The following is a 21,946-nucleotide window of genomic DNA, read 5'->3' as shown; positions in this document are numbered from 1 at the left end:
TCGCCCCCATCGTTCATTTCGTGGAGTCTCATGAAACGATTTTCAGGTTTTCGTGACAACAAGGGATATAACAGATCCACGTACTATTCCCAAGGTTACAAGCGGGGATCTTCCTCCTCACAAAGAGGCTGTCAAAACAAGGCACAAGAATGACTGCCACAGGGACAGTCCGATAGGAGGGAAGGTGGCGTTCTACCTCAACGAGTGGTGTTCAATATCCACAGACAGATGGGTACTAGATGCTGTACAGTACGGCCACTTGTCGGAGTTCAAACGTTCACAATTTCCCATTCCTCCCATAAAAATGTCTCAATCTCACCTTCACATCTTAATACGAGAGGAACGTCTCATGCTAAAAAAAGGGCCATCAAGAGGGTTCCCCTCTCGGCAAGGTGAAAAGGCACATATTCCAGTTTTATTTTGGTGGTCAAGAAACCAAACGGAAAGTGGCACCTGATTCTAGACCTGCGGGTAGTGAACAAAAACATAAGAAAACAAATTCAGGATGTTAACATTGCAAGACGTGATAAGAGTGATGCAGCAGGAGGAGTTCTTAGCGTCTCTAGATCTCAGACGCTCATTTTCACATACCGATTCACACAAAGCACCGGAAATTCCTCAGGTTCACAGTGGACAACAGTCATTTCGAGTTTCAGGTTCTCTCTTTTGACTTAAAATCAGCTCCCAGAACATTCACCAAGTGTCTGGCTCCTGTAGCAGCTTTCCTCCGGAGAAATGGCCATCACGTTTGGACGACTGGTTGGTCCGAGGAACAACTTACCAACAGACGATGGAGTCTCTCAACAGCACAATGCTTCTACTACAGTATCTGGGCTTCGCCATCAACTACAGCAAATCCTACTCGACTCCCTCAAAGAATTTGGTCTTCCTGGGAGCACAATTCCACACAACCCACAATCAAGTGAAACCCTCGGAGGAAAGAATAGGAAAGCTTTTGGCCCTAGCGGGCTCATTTACACCAAACAAATCTGTCACAATCCGCATGTCTCTGCTCTGCACCATGTCATCTTGCATCCCTCTTATTCCAAACTGTTGCCTTCACAGAAATTCCTCTCATCCAATTGATCCCAGACCCAGGGCTCCTGGTTGGACAGTGTAGTCATCTTCCGGCCTCTGGCAGCCGCCTTAGAGTGGTGGACTCTAGGATAGGGTGCTCATCTGGACCAGTTCCAAGTCAAAGGTCTGTGGTTACCTGCGGAAACCTCACTACATATCAATGTCCTAGAGCTGAGGGGGGTTCCATGTGTTAATAGTCCCGTAAAAATATTGCCATACAAAAATATTGCCATATTTTTGCGGCGATATTAAGGCATGGGACCTGTGGGCCCCCGCAACCCCTGCATTATTTTTAAAGGAGTGGGGGACACCCCCGCAACCCCTGCTCCCAAAAATGACCCTCATCCCCCAAAATATCGCCTATGGCCGTTCCAGACAACCATATATCTGGCGATATTTTTGGTGGGGATAATATGTAGTGATACCGCTGAAGGCAGTACACTGGGCTCTCAAATACTTTCTCCCCCCTCATTAAGGGCTCAGTGGTGCGGGTTTTCACTGACAACACAACCACAATGTTCTACCTGCGGTAGCAGGGGGCGGGGGGACATGCTCGGAAATCCTATCCCAGGAAGCACAAACCATCTGGCACTGGGTCATCAGAACAAAATTCAGACCTTGGCTTTCCATCTACCAGGGATACAGAACAAACAGGCAGATACCCTCAGCAGGTACTACTTCCAGACACACGAGTGGCAACTGAACAGCTCCCAGGTGGCAAAGATCTTCGCAAAATGGGGCCTTCCCCCCTCTAGACCTTTTTGCGAGCCCGAGAACAAGCAATGCCAGCAGTTTGCCAGCAGGATCCCTCATCCGGACTCTAGGGGTCGGTGGGGCGCACATTTTCTCTGGTATAAAACGCTATATAAGATTAAGATTAATAAATACAATACAATACATTTTCCTCTCCTTGGAATGGGATTTTGCCTATGCGTGCCCCCCTTTTCCTCTCAAAAGGAAAACTGTACAACTGATTCGCAAGGTTCCCTGCAAGATCATCCCAGTGGCCCCATTCTGGCCCAGGCAGACCTGGTTTTCCGACCTGCTTCGCTTGGCAGTGGACGATCCATTTCATCTAGGATCCCAGCTGGATCGCCTCGCGTACATCAGAACAAGGGACTGGTATGGCATCACAATCCAGGTTCCCTCAAATTGGCTAAATGGCTCCTGACCAATCTGAGTTCGGAAAGCTAAATATACCTCGACACTGTCGCCACATCTTGGCGGCAGCAAGAGCTCCATCCACCAACTCATCATATAGCCCTAAGTCGAAAAGGTTTTGCACTTGGTGTGCGCAGCAACCTAACCGACCTCCATTAAGCGTGACACCTCAACAACTCCCCCTTTCGTTGTTAGCAAAAGAAGGTTTGGCAGTGTCTTCTATCAAGGTTCACCTGTCGGCGATATCAAGATTTACACGGAAAAGAACTTCTCTACCGCTTTACAGCAACAGATTAATAAAGCATTTGCTGAAGGGCCTTTTCCGAACCTTTCCCCCAAGGAAAAGGTTTTCCCCTGTTTTGAGCCTTAACCTAGTTTTAACAGCCCTCATGAAACCTCCTTTCGAGCCTATGTCAACAGCTGACATCAAATTTCTCACTTGGAAGGGAATTTTTCTGGTAGCCATTACATCTTCGAGATGAGTAACGGAAGTGCAGGCTTTGCTCATTGAGCCACCGTATCTGCGCTTCATGAGGGACAAGGTGGTTGTCTCTACGAATCCACATTTCATTCGAAAGATTCCATCGGATTTTCATAAAAACACTACAATCTCGCTTCCAACCTTTTTCCTAATTTTTGGACTCCGGCTGAAAAGGCTCTGCATTCTCTGGATGATAAGAGAGCTTTAAAGTACTACTTGGACTGCACGAAATTGTTCAGAGCCTCCAATCAACTCTTTGTGGCTTTTGGTCCTTCCAATAAAGGTAGGCCGATTTCAAAGCGGGGTATCTCGCGATAGGTGGCTTCTACAATATCCTTCTGTCACACAAAAGCCAACAGACCATTACAATCAGCTCCTAGAGCTCATTCCACAAGGTCCATGTCGGACTCAGAAGCTCTGTGAGCGGGTGTACCAATGGGACATTTGCCAGGCAGCAACATGGGCAGTGCTTCACACGTTCACCAGGCACTACTGTCTGCATCAATGACATGCTGAAGATGTACAAATGGGATGAGCAGTCCTCCCACGCCTGTTCCAGTAAGGTAGGCCCCGCAGCTTCCGGGGTTTTGGTTCTGGCCCTGTTTTTTACCTTAAGGTTATATGCTTCTCTTTTGTCATATTACTGAAGGTTTGCGTCCCGTTGCCTGATATGCACCTCCAGGCGTTTCTACTGCTACAAAGTCTGTTCACAGCATGTGAATCCATAAACATACACCATTCCATTGAACACACACACAAAACTAACATGTTACAGGCTAGACAAGGCATAGAAGCTTCCACTAAGCTCTGGAAGAAACTTCCCCTATCAGTAACAGGGCGAATATGCCTAGTAAAAATGATAGTTCTGCCCAGACTCCTGTACCATTTAATTAACGTGGCATTCTTTATCCCGAGGACATTCTTCTGGACTTCCAAGATATGGTTGAGTCTCGTGGGCTACATCCAGGCCAATTCATCACTTATGCCAGGCTTGTCAAACAATTGGACACAAAATGGCCAGACCCCGCAGAACTACAAACCGAAGACCCTACTCTGGGGATGCTCTGCGATGTCACTGAAGGGGGGCACACAGTCTCCAGAATATATCAGACACTAATTGAAGAGCTCCCCAAGGATAAAAATAGAGGCAGGCAGATGTGGGAAACGATAGTAGACATACCACTCACAGACAAAGAGTGGAAGAAAGCAAAGCTTTATCCAAAGAAAATATCTCGGAATGCTAGGCTGGAGCAACTGCAGTTCTACATACTCCATGGAGTGTACCTAACTCCAGCGAGAATATCTCACTTCCCAGGTGCCACTGTACAGAGCTGTCCAAAATGTGGAGAGGAGAGAGCAGACCTAGGTCATGTTCTGGTACTGCCCGGAAATCCGAAGTTACTGGCAAGAAATAGAGCAGCGCCTGAGAGGAAGGGGGAATAAAGTTCCAGGCATGGACTATAGAGGCCTGCCTCTTAGGCCTCTACGCCTATCGAAACAAAAATGAGGCAATGGCAAGGATGATTAGCATGGCTCGGGCGCTGGCCAAAAGGCGGATAGCAATGAAGTGGAAAGCAAAAGAAGGACCCAAAATGGATGTATGGTGGAAAGACCTTGAGAGATGGACTATGGCAGAGTCAGCAGTCTGGCAGGAAGCCCTGCGAGCAGGACAGAGAGAGGGCTCCATAGACATCACAACATGGAATGCGATAGTGCACAAGCTATTCTCACCGGATGACAAACCTCCCTGAGCGCACCGCACCGTTAAACTACATTGTAACTATGTCTATATGTTTGGTGATATTGAGGTGGTGGTTGGAAGCAGGCCACCTCATAAAGCATTAACCTTGCATACAACAGATCCAGAAGAAGAGACCCTGTGTGCTAGTTGGGTTAATGTCGGGGATAGGCAGGGGCGGGCACGGTGGGCGGGGGTTTCAAGAAGCAGCAATGTATATTATGACGTGATATGCTGATTTCAACCTTATAATACAAAAAAAACAATTAAAAATATGTAAAAATAAAAACCCTGTTCAGCTGTTGGGGAGAAATCGGTCGGTAGAGGTAACCTGGGGAAAAAATATGATGAGGATTAAGCAGCACAATGTTATTAAATATTGCTAAGCAATCTGAGTGCGAGATAGCAGAGAACGAAGTCGAACATATATATATTTCTGAGGCTTGTGGAATCTGCTTAGATCACATGCTGTGCATAGGCCGACATCTAGTGGAAGCTGCGGAGTATTACAGTTTGTTTTTCGAAGTCGAAAAATGGGCGTCGACACAGGGCGTGCCAGTAATACTATCCCTAGTGTGACGTCCCCTGTACCCATGATCCCTCACGCGTCTAGGATCCCCAGATTGTTTTTTTCCGCCATTCTGGTCGGAAGCACTTCATCGGAGTTCCCTGGCTTTGCCATATTTTCACTCTAAACTAATTCTAATTTGCCCCGTTTGACCAACCTTTCGTCGATCAACATCTCGACGCCGAACCGGGGAGGAGATCAACGTCGAATACCCGACGGATTGGGCCTTGAGGCTTCCGCCTCGGCTCGGGCCTGGGCCGCTGGCCTCGGCCCTACAAGTAGGGAGAGTGGGGGTGGTACACTTCCACACTCGACACCTTATTACCTACACACACTTGCCCGCTGCCCACAGGCGCGTATGGAGGGTACGCCCTTTCAGTTTTGCCCCAAGTGTAATAAGAAATACCCTTGGGTAGATAAGCACGCTACGTGCAACCTTTGCCTACCCAGAGACCACCCCGAGACGGGTTGCAGGGCCTGTAGTAGGTTTAAGGCCAAAACTCTTAAGGACCGCTCCACCAAGCGTTGGGCCCACCACGCCAAGCTAGCAGCTATGGAGGCGGAGGGTACCTTCAGCGACGGCAGCGACGCCGAACTTTCGGACGGCGAGGGCACCAAGGCGTCGAAAGACAGCCGAACGCACGTCCCCGGCCTCGGAAGGTCGTCCGTCCCGGCGACTATGGGGAAGTCCCCCGGCGACAAAAGCGTTACACATACACACGCTAAACACAAAAAATCCACCCGAGATTCGACGTCGTCGAAACCTCGGAAAGAGGCACAGAAGGAGCGGTCCGAAAGGACGTCCTCTGGGCGGTCCCGGTCGAGGTCGCCGCACGACGTCAGGCAAGCCTCCACACTTGCACAGAGTGCCTCGACCATTAATATCCCGGAAGATCATTCGTCCGGAGACGAACACGACTTCCACCCCCAGCCTGCACCCCAGGAAAAGGGTACATCACTTGGGAGTAAAGAGGGCCCAGTTTCGAAGGCTAGTTCGAAAGACAGGGATTCCACCTCCGATCCTCGACGCCAGGCGTCGAAAGATAAGGGAAAGGGGAAACACACTTCCACCCACGGGGAAGGGGGTAAACAGCAAAGGAAACAACCCTTGCAGTCCTCCACTACAAAAGAACTGACCAAGTCTTCTCAGGGCCAATCCATAGAAAGTCCCAGCAAGGTCACCCCAAGCTCAAAACTCTGGTCATGCGAGGACATTGACAGAGTAATGTCAAGGATGTCTTCCTTGGTGAATTTTTTCGAAAGACACCCTGAACAACTCATAGCTTTAAACCCTCAGGAAGATTCTCCCTCAGGGTCAAGGGACCCTATCCCCTCAAATAAAAGACCCCGGGTCGAGACACCATTTAGGCCTTTAGACCCCATCGAGGTCCAACCCTATTCTTACCTCTTCCCTACAGACCAAGGAAACTCTTCCCTTATAGAAGGTCAGGAAATTGACACGCCAGAAGATCCTGCAGGATCAGATTATTACGGCGAAGACGAAGACGAGGATGAGCCAGAAAATAGCCCAGATATTTTCAGAATGGACTCACCAGTCGAAAGGGAAGCCCCAGTGTCTGATTCCCCGATAGATAATCAGCCCCTCCTGAATGAACTGCTCTTTCGGGCAGCTAACCACTTCCACATAGACACACAAGGTGCCCAGGAAGAAAGGGACTTTGCGGAAGAACTAATAGGGGAAAGGAAGCCAGTAGCCCAGACCATTCCCATCCTAAAATCTGTTCAACGCAGAATAGCACCATCCCTTGTCAACCCAAACCTGACAAGACCTGTAAATCCGAGAGTGGAGAAGCTGTTTAAAGCAGCCCAGTCGGACCCCCTATATATTAGAGGTCAACTTAAGCCAGACTCTCTAGTAGTAACCAACACCCGCAAAAGAGCTGGTACACCATTATCTTCCTCTGAGGCTCCCCCCGACAAAGAAAGTAAAAAACTTTATGGTTTTGGCAGGAAAGTAGCTTCCACGGCAGCCTACCAAGCCAGAATCGCGAATTCCACCACACTGTTGGCTAGCTACAACTGTCACCAGTGGGAAGAAGTGGCAGCACTAATAGACTCTGCTCCCGAACCCCTTAAAAGCCAGCTAGCTCGCATTTGTGCGGAAGGAAGGAACGTGTCAGGCTGCACTGTAAAAGCAACTCTGGACGCCGCTGACAATGCGGGTAGACTTATAGCAGAGGGGACTGTCATCAAAAGGCATGCTTGGTTGAGGCAGTCGGGATTCAAAGCAGAAACACAAGCTGCGCTCTTAGACAAACCAGTGGAAAGTGATCTCCTGTTTGGGAAGGCAGTCGAGGACGCTCTAAAAAACGCTAAGGAAGAATTCGACACCCTCAAATCCCTTGGCCAGTTAACTACCAAACCACCTAACCAAAGAGGGAATGGCAATTTTCGTCGCTCCCGCGGCCAAAATTCCAATAGAGGAAATAGCTACTCCCACACCCAGGGTACACAGTGGAACACCAGCTCACAACAGTCTACCCAGGCGTATGGTAGGGGTAGTAAAAGAGGACGTGGTAGAGGCAGAGGCAGCCCCAGTAAAGGAGGAGGCACGCCTCCACCAAAGCAGTGACGCTCAGTTCAGGGTCCCAACATCAGAAGATCCTCCTCGAGGAGATCGCCATTCTGCTAGAAAAGGACGCGATAGAACTCGTCCCGGGACACCAGGTAAACAAGGGTATCTATTCAACTTACTTCCTTGTGCCAAAGAAAGATTTAACAATGCGCCCAGTTTTGGACTTACGGCCTGCCAACAAGTATGTCAAGCCCCAAAAATTCCGTATGACCACACTACAAGAGGTAATCCCACTCCTAAAAAAGGGGGATTACATGGCAACCTTGGATATGAAAGATGCCTATTTTCATATTTCCATGCTCCCGGCGCACAGGAAATACTTGCGCTTCAAGGTGGACAGTCGCCACTACCAATTCAAGGGACTGCCCTTCGGGATAGCTTCAGCACCAAGGGTATTCACCAAGGTACTGGCGGTGGCAGCTGCACACCTACGCAGGGAGGCAATCCCAGTGTACCCTTATCTGGACGACTGGCTCATAACGGGGGAAACCCCAGGAATCTGCAGGTCAAACATTCAGAGGACCATCGACCTCCTCCACGAATTAGGCTTCTCCATCAACGAGAAAAAGTCAAGTCTGGTGCCAAGCACCTCAAAACAGTTTCTAGGAGCTATCCTAGATACTCAGAAAGGATTAACCTTCCCTTCGGAAGAAAGAATTCGGAACATACTTCTGCAAATTCCGCATTATCAGTCAGGTCAACAGATAACAGTACGCAAAGCTATGCGGTTACTGGGCATGATGGCGTCATGCATTTACCTGGTCCCCCACGCGCGTCTGCGCATGCGTCCCATGCAGGAATGGTTGGCGAAACAGTGGTCTCAGGCAAGTGGTCAGTGGGACGATCTAGTGGTCGTTTCGCCAACACTCGTACAGAACCTACTCTGGTGGACAAGAGAAAATCTCACAAAGGGGAAACCCTTTTACGATCCCGAAGTACAGGCAGTGGTGACTACAGATGCATGCCTGACGGGGTGGGGAGCTCACCATCTCCACCACACAGCTCAGGGTCTCTGGTCTCACTCAGTAGCCAAGAACCACATCAATCTGCTAGAGCTTCTGGCAGTATTCCGAGCGCTGCAGGCGTTCGAGCCCCATCTACTAAACTTGTCGGTGCAGATCAGGACGGACAGCACGACAGCCATGTTCTATCTGAACAAGCAAGGAGGGACTCGTTCGCCAAATCTGTCCAAGCTTGCCCAGAAAATATGGATATGGGCACTCAGACGGAACATCTTCCTGTCATCGCAACATGTTCCAGGGGAGCTCAATTCCCTAGCGGATGCTCTAAGCAGAGACTCCCTCCCAGAAGAACACGAATGGGTCCTTCACAAAGACGTAGTAGAAGATCTCTTCTCTCAGTGGGGTTTCCCCACTATAGACCTATTCGCCACAAGCGAAAACAAACAATGCCCAGGATTTGCATCCAGGTTCCCACAACCGGACTCCCAGGGGAATGCCCTGTGGATGAACTGGTCAGGGATGTTTCCGTACGCTTTCCCACCAACTCCTCTCATCAGGAAAGTGGTGTACAAGATGAACAAGGAATCGATGACGCTCATCCTAGTTGCTCCCATGTGGGCGAGACAACCATGGTTTCCACACCTACGCAGGATGGCGGTATGCGAGCCCATCAGACTCCCAGCCTGGTACAACCTTCTGTCCCAGCAACAAGGTCAAACAGTGCATCAGGAACCCAACTCTATGAACCTAGCAGCATGGCTCCTGAAGTCATAGAGTTTGGACATCTCAAATTACCACAGAGGTGTATGGACATTCTAAAAGAGTCCAGGAAACCAAATACAAGGCACTGTTACTTTGACAAGTGGAAAAGATTCGTTATCTGGTGCCAGAGTAAACAAATCAACCCGGTTGATTGCACTCCTTCCAACGTTGTAACATACATGCTCCACCTGCTGGATGCAGGGTTGGTTTTTAACTCTCTGAAAGTACACCTGGCAGCCCTCTCAGCCTACACCACATCCCATAACAAGGTTTCGTGGTGGAAAGTACCAGTGGTTAAAGCCTTCATGGAAGGAGTAAAGAGACTTCACCCTCCTATATCGAACCCACCGCCAGGATGGGATCTCAACGTGGTGCTATCTAAGCTCATGGGGCCCCCCTTCGAACCCATGCATAAAAGTAGTCTCAAACACCTGACTTATAAAACGGCCTTCTTAGTAGCCATTACCTCCATAAGAAGGGTCAGTGAAATTCAGGCTCTGTCAGTGCAAGATCCTTTCTTTACTATCCACAAGGACAAACTGGTTTTACGCACACACCCTAGATTCTCACCAAAATTCATATCCAAGTTCCATGTAAACCAGTCCATCGAGCTTCCGGCTTTCTTCCAAAACCCACAAAGCTCAGCTGAGGTGAAACTACACACCCTAGATGTGCGTAGGGCGGTCTTATACTATGTAAATAAAACCAGACCGCTAAGGAAAACAGATCAACTGTTTGTCTCCGTAGCTACAGGCAGAGAGGGGGATCGCGTCTCTAAGGGCGCTATCTCAAAGTGGATTATCAACTGTATACAGCTGTGTTACTCTCTTTCTGAAAAGACTCTGCCTTTTACGCCAAGGGCCCACTCTACCAGAGGCATTGGGGCCACTCTGGCTTTCATTGCAAATGTTCCCCTTGACACCATTTGCAAAGCAGCTACTTGGAGCTCTATTTACACTTTTACTCAGCATTACTGCATTTACACTCATTCCAAGGCAGATACACAAGTGGGACAAGCGGTTCTAAGACACCTGTTTGCTCATGACCCTTCTCACATCCCACCTCCTTCTTCTGGTACTGCTCGCTAATCTATGCACAGCATGTGATCTAAGCAGATTCCACAAGCCTCAGAAGGGATACATTACTCACCGTAATCGTATTTCTGATGCTTGTATCTGCTTAGATTCACATGCGACCCACCCTTCCTCCCCTCCGAGAGAAGGCGCATGGTTGCTTGTAGTCTTACCTTTCTGTCTATCTGCTTGGACTATCTGTACTCACGCTACTCCTCATGCTACCTCATGTCAGGAAAAACACAATCTGGGGATCCTAGACGCGTGAGGGATCATGGGTACAGGGGACGTCACACTAGGGATAGTATTACTGGCACGCCCTGTGTCGACGCCCATTTTTCGACTTCGAAAAACAAACTGTAATACTCCGCAGCTTCCACTAGATGTCGGCCTATGCACAGCATGTGAATCTAAGCAGATACAAGCATCAGAAATACGATTACGGTGAGTAATGTATCCCATATATATATATATGGATCCTCAAAAATGTTAGGCAAGCGAGCAGTAAAGAAGGAAAAACGCATACTCCCAAAACATGCCTATGATTATATGGCAGTAAGAGCGAGAAGAGACGTGAGAGCTGATATTTGAAAGATAGGGAGGGAAAGAGGCCCAGATAGAAAGGAGACGATTCAAGCACTAAAACTAAAATATCATAACTGGCTACGGGCGTCCAAGGTATTGAGAAATGCAAAAGGATGCAGAAAAAATGCTGGAAACAGTTTGCTCAAAAAATACACAAGAAATCTGTGGGAACTCCTGAATAAAGGAGGTAATTTTAGATCAGCCCACACGATGGGACTAGTAACTGAAGAAAGATGGGTATCCCACTAATCTACACTGTTTGCTAGTACCCAGGATATAACGCAAGCAGAAGTGAGGGGTGTAAAGAGCTGGCATTTTGCATTTGATGAGGAAGAAGCTAGATTAATGATAGGTAGACTCAGTTCCTCAAGAGCAGCTGTCCCCAATGGATTGTCTAATTAGGCTCTAAAAGAGAACATATGGATATGGAGAGGAATGGTGGTGGCCATGTTTAAACAGATAATGCTCACCAAGCAAGTGCCGACAACTTGGCAGGAAGCCAACATAGTACCCATCTTCAAGCAGGACAATCGGGCTGATCTGAAAAACTATCGCCCAATCGCCCTTCTGGATTCTCTGGGTAAACTGTTCGCAACCATCCTGTTGCAAGATCTAAATGAATGGGCAACCAAAACAGGTAGATTGGACCCAAGACAAACTGGGTTTGTGAAGGTAGTGTGGACCTTGTTGAATCTATTCATTATTTACACCTTGAAGCAGGGGGTATTGGAGTCAAAAACGTGCGTGTATATGGCCTTCATGGACCTTGAAATAGGCCTTTGACAGGGTAAATGGAGAACGTCTATGGTTCAAATTGAGGAAATGGAATTGCCCCGCAGACCTGGTAGAGGCCATGAAGTCCCTATTCACAAATACCTCGATTCAAATAAGGTTATCTGCTAAGGGTCAATTGTCAAGTAAAATTGCCACACATTGTGGTCTGAAGCAGGGATGCACCTTGGCTCCCTTGCTTTTCCGTCTATATGTGTCTGACCTTGCTGAATCACAAAAAGCGTTCTGAGCCTTTGCACCCAGAGTGAATTTGATTGAGGTCCCCTGGATATTGTATGCCGAATACCTTGTCTTCTTGAACCAAACCCCCATTGGTCCATCAAGTAGGATTGAGGCCTTTAGTGAATATCTGAAAGAGAATGGTATGAAGATCAATGTGGGGAAATCCAAGGTTATGGTCATGTCGTCAGTGAACAGAAAACACAGGGCTAACTTCGTATGGAGAGTGGAGGACCAAGAGCTTGAGGTGGTCGAGTCCATGACCTATCTGGGCGTCGTAATAAATAAGAACATAGATGACAAAGGCCAGTATTTGTCATTGAGGGTTAAAGTGAAAAAGCTGGCAATACAGGGCGCTGTGCTACCTAGAAGATATGGCAAATACTCTCTGTACTCCTACATCCCGTCCCCTTTCCTCCATACTTATGGGACATCTCTCCGTCCTGTGGGACGGGACCGGAGCACTTTGTAAAAAGCATCCACATTTTTTTCAAAAAATTGTCCCTCCTCTCTTTCCTGCGCGGGGCCCGGCACGTGGCCGTAACCCCGCCCACCTTGGCTCCACCTCGCGCATCGCCCATCAGTCCTTTTCTCCGCACGATCGGGGCCGGACGCACTTGCATCCTCGGAAGATTTTCTTCCCTTTTTCCCCTCTCTGGCTCTCGCTAGCGTTTGTTTACTAGTCTGTCTATGTCTCTTAAACTAGATTTTCCAGACTGTTCATCGTGTCACCGTCGCTTCGTGAGGACGGATCCCCATCCTCTTTGTTTAGAGTGTTTGGGTCCCGAACACCGTTGGGACTCCTGTTTTTACTGTGACTCCCTTTCGGTCCGGGCACTTCAATGTCGGTTGGAGCGGTGGGAGGAGGTGTTCGGACGGACTCCTCCTTTGCATTTTCAGGCGTTCATCGACGAGAAGAAAAAACGCCCGGTAAGTTCTTTACTTTTCAGAGCACCCTGGCCGGGGGATACCTTCCCGGGTTCCTCTCGAGCCGGGAGGGGCGTGGATCGCTCTGTTACCGGGGTTCGACCTGAGGTGCCTGTCGGGCCTAATAATTCTACTGGAGTTTTCGCTGAGGGTCTCCGTAAGGGGCCTGTGAACACCGGAGTACGCTCCGAGGCCCCTCCTGTGGGGGCTGTTTGTAGACCCAGTTCTACTGAGTCGTGGGGTACCGGAGCTTGCTCTGAGGCCGCTCTTTCGGCTTCCCTCAAAAACAAAACCGGAGTACGCCCCGAGGTCTTGGCTGGGCTTTAGGTTACCGAACGGATGTTCGAGGCCCGTGCCGATAAGGCTTCTACCGGGCCTAGGTCCGAGGTCCCTCGTACAGAGGCTAAGGATACCAACAGTTCTGAGGGGCCGGGCAAGTCCCTGTCGGTGACAGCGCACCGTTCCCGCTCTTGTGCTGACACCAGATCTGTTGAGGGGGCAAAGAAGAAAGTTTCTTCTTTTACCGACAGTGCCGAGGCTCTTCCTTCGAAGGCTCAGTTGGCGGTTGGTATGTCGCAGAAACATTCCAGGCCTCATAGTACCGGCTCTGCCGAGGTTCCTTACGTTCAGGCTAAAATGAAATCCCCTGACCCATCGACCGGGACCCCTGCCTCACTTCCTCACGTGCCGCAGTTCCCCTCAGATGATGACAAAATGGCGGCTGTTCCCGCCACGACCACGGCGGCCATTTTAGGTACTACCCCTACAACTACGCCATCGCCCCCTGGTGTAGGGTTCGGTCCTTCGGGTGAACCTAAGGTCCCTTGTGCGCATCCTTACCAGCCGGTTTATGATTGGAACGCCCGGATGCCTCTTCTGCACAATGTTTTGTTGCCCGCGGGTGCGGCTCCCTTGATTTATGTGGATACGTCGGCGGAGGGGCCGGTGTTGCACCCTTCCCCGTTACGTCCCTGGATTTGTCCTCCTCGTGAGGGGCCTCCTCAGGTTCCGAAACAATCTCCTGACAACGCCTTTTTTGGTAAATTTCAAGCGCTTATGCGCACCGACCCCATGAGGGAATATTTCAAAGGGCTTTTCAAGGAGATATGTCCACCCGTGCCTCCGGCTCCACCCGTTCCGACGGTGGTTCCGCCGGCGCCTCCCTTGCCCGTGGTGCCTCCCCCTGCGCTTCCGCCTGTGCCAGCATTGTCCCCAGTGGACAAGGCAGTGCCTGACACGGCTTAGCAGGATCCTGACCCGTCAGATGAGCCTCAAGGCGATCAGGACAACAAGGACCTTCCCCGCTCTATCAGAGCTTTCCATGACCGGGTACTGGACATGATGAGTTTCTTAGATGTTCCGGTGCCCGAGGCACCTGCTCCGCAGGAGGGCGTGCTTTCTGGGGCGTTCACCTTGTCTCCTTTGGAGCATACCGGCCTGTTCTTGCAGAAGGACGTTCTGGCCGAGGTCCGAAGAGTTTGGGAAAAGCCACACTCGGGACTTTTTGTCAATAAAAAGATTGACGCGAGGTACAGACTACATTCTTCAGAAGAAGTGGCCGTGTCGTCCGCCTCCCTCCTCCACAGTGGTGGCTGCGGCTATGTTGCAATCCAGACCTGCAGCATCCTCCTCCGCGACGGCTACTCAGGTCTTGGGAAAGGAGGACAAGCTCCTGGACTCCCTAGGGAGGAAAATCTTTGCCAATTCGGCCTTGCAGCTCAGGCAGGCCAATGCAGAATTGATTTTGGCGGGAGCTAACATGCGGATGTGGAGAGGTCTGTCGGAGTTTGAGGAGCACATTCCGGTTGAGAAGTTGGAGGATTTCAGAGGAGGCCTTTCCGATGCCAGGGTCTTGGCCCAGGATCTCCTGGAGGCTGCGGCTCATCACGTAGACACCTCGGCTCGGGGTCTGATGCTTGGGGTTGATACCTCGCGGCAAGCGTGGCTACATGCCACTAAGTTCTCCAAGGAGATGCAAGACAAGGTTCTGGACCTTCCATTTGATGGTAAGGAGCTTTTTCACTCTTCTACTGATGAAGAGCTCACCAAAACCAAAGACAGCACTCAGATGGCCAAATCATTGTCTGTTCTGGTTAAAGCTCCCTTCAAGGCTCAAAGGCCGTTGTCGCAAGGTCGACCTTCCTCTGGTTTTAGGGGCTTCCTCGACTGCAAATCTCACAGAGTGGATACTCCTGCAGGGAATAACCGCCGTAGACAACAGCGTACGCGGTATTTCTCCCGCTCCTCATCAGGTTCAGGTGGCACCGCCACCGATAAACCTGCCAAATGAGGGTTTTCTGCGCTCGCACGAGACCCCGGTGGGAGGACGCATTGCGTCTCTTTGGGAGGCGTGGCAGGCCATCACAGAAGACAGATGGGTCTTGTCAGTCGCTCGAGCGTGCTTCCGCTTACCTTTACCCTCTACCCCACCCCTCAACCCTCCTTTTCAGCTGTCAGGCTCACCCTCCCTCAAGGCCGAGGTTCAGAAACTTCTGCTCCTCAGAGCTGTGGAACCCGTTCCCCATGGGGAGCGAGGGGAGGGCTTCTACTCCCGGCTGTTTACGGTGCCCAAACCCAACCAGGCTGGCCTGCGCACCATCCTAGACCTTTCCCAGTTCAGTCTTTCCCTACCCCAAGAGAAATTCAAGATGATCACGCCCGGCCAGATTTGCTCCTCGTTGCAGACGGGCGATTGGCTCAGCGTGGTGGATCTTCAGGATGCGTACAGGCATATCCTGATTTGGAATCCACACAGGAGATACCTCTGTTTCTCTTTGGGAGAGGAGCACTTCCAGTTTCGGGTGCTTCCTTTTGGCCTCAGTTCAGCGCCGCGTGTCTTCACGGAGATGATGTTGGTGATTGCGACCTATCTTCGTCTCCAGGGTATCCATGTGTATCCCTATTTGGACGACTGGCTCCTACGCAGCCCTTGTCCGTTGGCAGCAGCGGGCAACCTCCAGTCTCTCCTTCAGCTCCTGTTCCATCTTGGGCTGCCGGTGAACTGGCGGAAATCCTCCATGACGGTCTCATAGGACCTGACTTTCCTGGGTTTTCGTTGGAACACGATAGACTGCCAAGTGTATTTGACCGGGGACAGAATGGCGGATCTGTTGGCTACTTGTCAGATGTTTACGCAGTCGGAGAGCATGTTGGCCTGGTGGTTCCAGAGGCTTCTGGGCCTCATGGCCTCGTGTGTACTGGCTCTTCCTCTTGCTAGTCTCAAAATGAGACAGACCCAGATGGTTCTTCTGAGTTCCTGGCGTCAGGCTGTGGACCCGGATTCCAAGCCGATAATGATTCCGGATTCAATGAGAGTGGACCTGGACTGGTGGTCATCTCTCAGCAACCTGTCAGTGGGTGTGGGCTTACAGGACCCAGCCCCCATGGTGACGATCACGACAGACTCCTCCCTTTTCGGGTGGGGTGCGACGTTAGATCTTCTTCAGGTCTCGGACCTCTGGTCACCTCAGGACAAGCTCCTGCACATAAATCATTTGGAGCTTCTGGCGATTTTTCTGGCGCTCAAGGCGTTCAGACCTCTCATTGTCAACAAGATGGTCCGCATAAGAACGGACAATGCGGTGTCAATGTACTACATAAACAAGCAAGGGGGAACGAAGTCTCCCCCTCTCGTGGATCTGTCCATCCAGATTTGGGAGAGGGCCGTGCTTCATGGGGTCTGGCTGCTTGCAGTGCACATCCCGGGCCGGCTGAATGTCACCACGGATGCCCTCAGCCGGCAGACAGTGGTCAGCTACGAGTGGGAGTTGAAGGCGGAGATCCTCTCATGGATTTTCTCGCGTTGGGGCACACCGGAGGTTGACCTCTTCGCCACGGCGGTAAACAAGAAGCTTCCTCAGTACGCCTCCAGACGGGGGCTGGGAGCCTCCTCTCTGGGGGACGCACTCGAGATTCCATAGCACAACATGAGAGCTTACGCCTTCCTGCCTCTTCCCCTAGTTCATCGAGCAATTTGGAAGTTGAAGAGCTCTGTCAACTGTTCTCTTCTACTGATAGCTCTGTGGTGGCCGGCCAGGTTTTGGTTCTCAGAACTTCAACACCTGTCGGTCTGTCCGCCGATCAGGTTACCAGTAATTCCCGATCTTCGTCACCAAGGGGAACAGCAGATGTGGCACCCCTCCCCACAATCGCTCAACTTGACGGCATGGTGCCTGAGTTCACGGCTCTAGAGCATTTGGGTTTGTCTGCGGATAACATGCGCGTTATCCAGGCAGCCAGGAAACCCTCTACCAGATCCCAATACAAGAGTAAATGGCTCAGGTTCTGCCATTGGTGTTTGGAGAAAGAATTGGACCCGAGGGTGGCGACGATTGACACAGTGCTGTCCTTCGTATCCTCCTTAGTAGTCAGGGTTTCATGTCTTGTCCTGCAGGACTTATCTCTCAGCGATATCCACCTACCTCTCTACAGACCGGTGTTCTTATTCATTAACTAACCCGGTGGTGAAGAGATATTTTGCTGGCTTGACACGCCATCTAACCTCCGGTTCGTAGTTTGCACCCGCCTTGGGACCTAACTGTAGTCCTGAGGGCGCTGTGCCATAAACCCTTTGAGCCAATGGTTACGGTTGACCTCAAGTATGTGTCCTGGAAAGTGTCCTTTCTGGTAGCCGTTACGTCAGCGAGGAGAGTGAGTGAGCTCCAGGCATTGTCAGTGGAGCATCCTTGCTTGGTCTTTCACAAGGATAAGGTAGTCCTTCGGACGAACCCAGCTTTCCTACCAAAGGTAGTGACCGAATTCCATCTGAATCAGTCTATTTCCCTTCCGGTCTTTTTTCCGAACCCTGCCTCGGAGGCGGAAAGGGTTCTACACTGCCTGGATGTCCGAAGAGCTCTTAAGTTATACCTGGACAGGACTTCCGAGCTTCGGAGCTCTTCCCAACTGTTTGTGACCTTTGGTAAACCCCAGGGCAGGCCGGCGTCTAAGGCATCCATTTCCAGATGGATTGTTGCCTGTATCACAGAATCTTTCACTGTCCAAAAGCTGAAACCTCCTAAAGGTATCCATGCACATCAGGTGCGAGGCAAGGCAGCCGCGGTTGCTTTTCAGAAGTATGTTCCCTGGGAGTCCATCGCTAAAGCGGCTACTTGGGCCTCCCCATCTGCTTTCTGTAAGCATTACTACCTCGATATAAGCTCTAGAGCTGACGCTCAGTTCGGCCAGGCTGTGCTGAAGAACCTGTTTCAGTAAGGGGTATTTCCATCCACCCATAGTTCCTGTAAGGAGTGCTTGGGAATCTCCCATAAGTATGGAGGAAAGGGGACGGGACGTAGGAATATTACCAGGTTAATCACCGTAGTGACCACCTTACTCCTAGTCCATAGTCCCCTTTCCTCCATACGCCCGCCCGCCGTCCCCTCTAATAAGGTTCCTCTGTTATTGCTAATGGGTCTTGACCCTGCGATAGAAAAGGACTGATGGGCGATGCACGGGGCGGAGCCACGGTGGGCAGGGTTACAGCCGCTTGCCGGGCCCCGCGCAGGAAAGAGAGGAGGGACACATTTTTGAAAAAAATGTGGATGCTTTTTACAAAGTGCTCCGGTCCCATCCCACAGGACGGAGACATGTCCCATAAGTATGGAGGAAAGGGGACTATGGACTAGGAGTAAGGTGGTCACTACGGTGAGTAACCTGGTAAATACCCCTTATTACATTCTATCGACAGATCTTGACTTATGGTGCAGAAGTAATGCTAAATTTATCTTGGAAAGTCTGGGGATTATTAGAGGGGCTCTTTTGACGGAAGATCTTGAAACTGCACTTCCAATGGCCTCTATACGATATGAGCTGAGGCTACAATCATTGGCCTCAATAGTGCTATGGAAAACCATAGCACTATATAGGAAATGCATTCTAGTAGATACTTCAACCCCCTTATTTATTCTTTTTTTTCCAATACATTTTTATTAACAGTATTCAAATTTAACAGCTTCAAACGAAATCCCCCTCCCCCATTGGTGTGGAGCAGTTGATGGAAGACTTTGGCATTGGGGTAGGGACGAGTTTTTGTCCCCCGAGCTTGGTTTGGTGAGGCTCTTATTTCAAATGGATTTTGTTCTCCCACGTATTCCTCATCTTATGATATTCGTATCCCAGCTCTGTTGCTTCGGAATTTCTTTTTCACCAGAGGGCGCTGTGTTCGAGGCAGCGGAGTCCAAGTCCCTCGAGAGCCAGCGTCAACGTCATCCGCTGTATAAAGGACTCAAGCAGCGCCTGTTTCTTCAGTTCCGTTTTTCCAATGCAACTGCTTTGTGTTACGAACGGCGCATTAGATTTTTCCTCGACAATGTCTTCATCATCTACTCCCAAGACAGGGTTAAAAAAATGTCAGAAGTGTGGTAGGAAAATGTCGATAACCGACCCCCATCGGAATTGCCTCTGGTGCCTCAGCCCAGACCATCGGGTTGACGAGTGCGGGTCCTGTCAGGCCATGTCTAACAAGGCTCGTAGGGAACATAGAGGTAAGTTGGCGGTGGGGGAGAAGTATAAGTCTTCTAAAAGACAAAAGGATTCTGATGAATCCAGTCAAATCTCGTCATGAGTCGAGGAGGTCGAGATCAAAGAGTCGCTCGGGGAAATCTTCCTCGTCTTCGACTAAAAAGTCAAAAAAGCGACGTCACACGTCTTCTTCTTCCTCGTCCTCCTCTGAGAGGAGAGTAACTTATCCATCAAAGCACGATTCCCCAGAAAAATGGGAGGCCTTTAGGGCTTCGATGCTTAAAATATTTGAGAAAGCGGCCCGACCCCCTCGAAGTTGCTGCGTGGTGATCATGCCTCTACCCACTCTAAAAGTGACAGAGGAAAATGTAGATCTAAACACGCGAGAGTTGAAAAGGAGTCGAGAGTGTCTTCAAGGGAAAGTTCCCCAGCTCCTTGGACTAAGTCAAAGCCTCCGGTGTATAAATCGGGGCTAGCGGAATCGAAGTCGAAGCCAAAACTCGACTCTACACAGCCGACGACCATAGCGTTGAAACCGCTGACGAAAATTATGTTGACACCTTTGGCTGTATCAAAGCCTTTTTCGACAGCATCGAAGCCTCCTTCGACACGGTCGAAGCCAGCGTCTTCTTTATCGAGGCCTTCTTTGATTCCAAGACCCAAGTCAACGCCATTGTCCATACCTAGGTCGATTCCACCTTCTTTACCTGAAAAGACTTTCCACCCTCAACCTAGACATACATTTTTCAGATCTATATATGAAGAACATTCATCTGAAGAGGATGTCACTTCAGCTGGAGTTAGGTTTGGAACTAGAGAGGTCCTTGAAGAACTAGTGAACCCACAGTCTAAAATAACAGATCTTTGACTGTCTCCAAAATGCCAGTGGCTTAGACACTTCACCTGAAGTGGATTCTGAAAGACCAGACCCTACAGATCATGCTGATCCTAGTTATAGGAATCTTATGGGAAGGGTCATTGATTTTATGGGTTGGAAGGCAGCTTCCCCAGATTTCGACCAGGATGACATGACTGACATCCTGAGTGAAGGTCCTTTAAAAGATCCTGTGCTTCCATTCCATAAAGCACTGCAAAAAAGGGTGATGGTAAATTGGAATACTCCTGATTCTATATCAGCAGTAAATAAGAAACTTGTACCAAAATATAGGCCATCTTTATCAGACCCAGAATATTTATCTAAACATCCCTCCCCTGAAAGTTTAGTGGTTCAAGCTGCAACCTCCACTAGGCAATCAGCCTACCCATCGATACCACCAGACAGGGATGATAAAAAAGTTGATGCTTGGGCCCGTAAAGTTTTTTTCTTCGTGCAGTATGGCCCTTAAATCTACTAATGTCACTTGCACATTAGCTAGATTTACATATACCCTGTGGGACTGCATGTCATCAGGGGCTGAACGCATCCCGCAAGGCGAGGAACGGGATGGTTACCTGGCTATAGTAAAAGATGGTAAAGAGGCTATGGAGGAATGCCTTCAGTCAAGACTGGACACTGCGGATAGTGTAAGCCACTTTGAGGTCTTCACCCACAAGACACCGGTGGGAGGCAGAATCACTCGGTATCTGGACGAATGGCGGGGCATTACGTCAGATGCCTGGGCACAAGAGATAGTGACCCATGGTTACTGTCTTCCTTTTCATCAAAGACCTCAAGATCATCCACCGGGGGCCAACTCTGTAAAAATCCAGACCCGCTCCTTGTGCAGGAGAATTTAACCCTGCTAGAGAAAGGTGTAATAGAACATGTACCTGTAGCGGAATGGAACAAGGCTGGTACTGTCTTGATATTGGGCAAAATCTTCCTCGGGGCCAGCCCTTTGAGAGCAAAAATACCCAATTCAGCCCAAAATACAGGTTCTATTGTGCTGAGCAGTGATCTCATGCAAGTGACAAATGACACCCTCAAAGTGTTATTAGCATATTTATTCTAAGCAGTGAATTTCATATACATTTGGGATTCAAGTTACAGAATATTACAAAGCATAACACTTAGAGCAATGCAAAATATAGTGAAACATGGAACTTAGATAAACATAGAGAAACATAGAGAAATATAGAGAAATATAGAGAAACACAGTCTTACGTCCCTTTAATCAGCACTGGGGAGACCTTGGGCCCTCATAAGCTAGCTGTAAACAAGCCCCGCTCAGAGGACAATGCTGAAGGACACCGTATGAGCCAATGCCGGGCACCTGTTTCTGCACGAATCAAGTCCACAGGCGATCTCCCCCTGATCCATGTGTGCATGGATATTTTATAACTTCTTGCTGTCAGTCACCATGACGCACAGTTCCAGAACTTTCTCTGTGAGGCTGGTTCATGGAAAAAACCCAGCTCTCTCTGAGATGCTCCCTGCTCGCTCCTACCCCCTCCCTTGTTCCCATCTGCGCTGGCTGAGGAATGTCTTATCAGTACCTTCCCAGAGAAAAGGAAGATTAGCTTGGAGCCAGGGCTAACGTTAGTGAGGCTGAATATTCTAAGGGAAGCAGGGATGTATTAACCCCATCTGCAAGCTCTAAAAGGCA

General features: G+C 49.7%; 1 protein-coding gene across 2 annotated transcripts in view; it reads left to right on the top strand.

The window, feature by feature from the left end:
* The window catches only part of UBXN4 (UBX domain protein 4), a 1,027,720-nt gene that overhangs the window by 256,707 nt on the left and 749,067 nt on the right, over nucleotides 1–21,946 (top strand). The window lies entirely within an intron of this gene.

This window comes from Ambystoma mexicanum, chromosome 9 (assembly GCF_040938575.1).
Source record: "Ambystoma mexicanum isolate Mex_15411 chromosome 9, UKY_AmexF1_1, whole genome shotgun sequence".
Lineage (NCBI taxonomy): Eukaryota > Metazoa > Chordata > Amphibia > Caudata > Ambystomatidae > Ambystoma > Ambystoma mexicanum.
This window is presented reverse-complemented; position numbering and strand designations above follow the sequence as displayed.